The following is a 2,813-nucleotide window of genomic DNA, read 5'->3' as shown; positions in this document are numbered from 1 at the left end:
ACCTTGAAAGAGTGAAGATAATATCCCACCCCTGAGGCAGGCAAGGAAGCCCTTGTGGCATAGTGGTTAAGTGCTATGGCTGCTAACCAAAAGGTTGGTAGTTCAAACCCTCCAGGTGCTTGTTGGAACCTGTATGGGGCAGTTCTACTCTGTCGTATAGGGTCACTATGAGTAGAGTCAACTTGACAGCAATGGTTTGGTTTTTTGGGGTTTTTTTGGTGGAGGGGTTGGGGAGCAGGCAGAAAAGGGTGATAGCTAAGCACTCCTGCTCTAGAATCAGACTTTTCCCCCATCTGTGTAACTTGACTTACTTAGAGGATTTAAGTCTCTGTATCCTCTTCTGTTTCCCTGTCCCTGTGCTGTTAGTATGAAATGAGATGGTCACATAAAGCACTTAGTACAACGCTTGGCACATAGTGAACACTTCGTAATTATCGGGAATTTAATTACTTCATCTTCTCAGTGTTTAACAGTTAACATTGTGAATATTGGGGGCTTACATGTCGTGTAGTGGTTAAGTGCTACGACTACTAACCAAGAGGTCGGCAGTTCAAATCCACCAGGCGCTCCTTGGAAACTCTATGGGGCAGTTCTGCTCTGACCTATAGGACTGCTATGAGTCAGAATCGACTTGATGGCAGTGGGAGTGGAGTACATTTTGGGTAAATGAACGTTGTATGAATGACACTGGGTTGATCACTGTTGGAGCTAGTTAGTGGACTTCTCATAGTCTTCAGAAATTTTTATGAATACAGGCAATCTGAGTGCATAAGCCTCTTCACTATTCATGCCCTCAGCACCATTACATGTACATGTGTATTCATCCACCTGGGCTGGACTTAGTCGAATGTGCAGGTAGTGCAAATACGCTCAGCTGCTAACAGAAAGATCAGAGTTTCGAACCCACAGAAAAGTGCCTCAGAAGAAAGGCCTGGCCTTCTACTTCCAAAAGAAGTCACCAGTTGCTGTTGAATCTATTCCAACTCATGATGACCCGGTGTGTGTCAGAGCTGAATTGTGCTCCATAGGTCTTCAGTGGCTTATTTTTGGGAAGTAGTTTGCCAGGCCTTTCTTTTGAGGCACTTCTGGGTGGACTTGAACTTCCAACCTTTCAGTGAGCAGCCAGGCGTGCTAAGCATTTGCACCACCCAGGGACTCCTATGCACGTGATATTTTGTGGTATTCCCAATATGAAATCCAGAAAGCATGCCAGAACCTACTTCTCTGGGACAGATCTCCTTTTCCTGGACTCCCTGGCTCGTGAACATCAAAAAATTATTGAAAGCCTACTATGTGTCAAACACTGGAGATACAAAGACAAATGAAATGCAGTCTCCACCTGGAGTGGTCTAGAGCCATGAGGAGCACAGACTTATAAAATGACAAGTACAATAAAATAAGTTATGCACATGATTGGGGAGATAAGGAGGGCCAATTCTAACTGAAGAAATTCGAATAGGCTTTGATGGAGTCTTGAGCCCTTGAACCGACTGTTGGAAGAATCTTGTTTACCAGGCAACAGGGTGAGAAAGGAAAATAGGATTAGTCAAGACAGAGTTGAAGCACAGAAGAAAGAAACAGCCTGCCTTCTATGGACATCGGCAAATGCTTTGGCTGAGGTGGAGGGTGCGCGTGTGTGGATGGGGCAGGGGCTTTAGCAATCTTCCCTGTCCCCTCATCTCCGTTTGTCCCCCTCTACCAGTTAGGATGCTTGGTTACATGCACCAGAAATGAACTCTGTCTGTTCTAAGCAGAAAGGGAGTTTAAGGATTTCCTACATGGAAAAGGCAGATTGAATACTGTTCCCTACTGAAACTCCACAAAAATAACAGAAAGACGGTAGGGATTGTTTAATGGTATAAACACACAAAGACAAACAAAATGGGAAAATAGATAATATTTTTAAAATTGCCCTGCAGAAATATAGTCAATTGACAAAGGAGCAAAGGCAATGCAATGGCCAAAAAAAAAAAAAAAAAAAAAGCCTTTTCAATAAAAGATTCTGGAATAACTGGACATTTACACGTAAAAAACTGAATCTGGACACAGGCCTTACACTTCTAGCAGGAATTAATTCACAATGGATCATAGAATTAAATATAAAAGAAAAACAAAACTTCCGGAAGATAATGTAGGAGAAAATCTAGGTGACCTTGGGTTTGACAATAATTTTTTAGCACAATCCATGAAAGAAAAATTTATAAATTAGGCATTATTAAAATTGAAGCCTTTTGCTTTGGCACATCCCTCAAAGCAAGATGGGTCACCAGCAGCTCTACTGGAGCCACCTGTGAAAACTCAGCTAGGGTTCCCGTTCTTGCTGCGTGTGCTCAAAGCGGCACAGTCTGATCCAGAAACACGGCCTTGATATGTGTGGTCAGTGTTTCTGTCAGATGCAAAGGATATAGGTTTCATCAAGGTGGACTAAGTGATCATCCTTGAATGAATTATCCAAGACATCTACACAACAATGGAAACAATGCCCTACAACTTTGTATATAAAATAAAAAATCTTCAATTGTGACTGTTTTACTGTGAATGGAATAATAAATTGGTTACTAAAAGAAAAGAAAAAATTAACACTCTTTCTCTCCAAAAGACACTGTTAGAAGAATGAGAAGACAAGCTGCAGGCTGGAGAAAAATCTTTGCAAAATACATATCTAATCAAGGACTTGTATTTAAAATATACAAATATTATTAAAATTCAGTAATAAGAAAAGAAGCCAACCCAAATAAAAAATGGGCAAAAGACCTGAACAGATACTCACCAAAGAAGATATACAGCTGGCAAGAAAGTATATGAAAAAATGG

At 41.2% G+C, this 2,813-nt stretch overlaps 1 pseudogene; it reads left to right on the top strand.

Annotated features, from left to right (window-relative positions):
- The first annotated feature begins 2,258 nt into the window (after positions 1–2,258).
- Positions 2,259–2,428, top strand: LOC126085811 (40S ribosomal protein S29-like; annotated as a pseudogene).
- The last annotated feature ends 385 nt before the right edge of the window (positions 2,429–2,813 follow it).

The sequence above is a fragment of the Elephas maximus genome, chromosome 11, assembly GCF_024166365.1.
Source record: "Elephas maximus indicus isolate mEleMax1 chromosome 11, mEleMax1 primary haplotype, whole genome shotgun sequence".
In the NCBI taxonomy this organism is placed as follows: domain Eukaryota; kingdom Metazoa; phylum Chordata; class Mammalia; order Proboscidea; family Elephantidae; genus Elephas; species Elephas maximus.
This window is presented reverse-complemented; position numbering and strand designations above follow the sequence as displayed.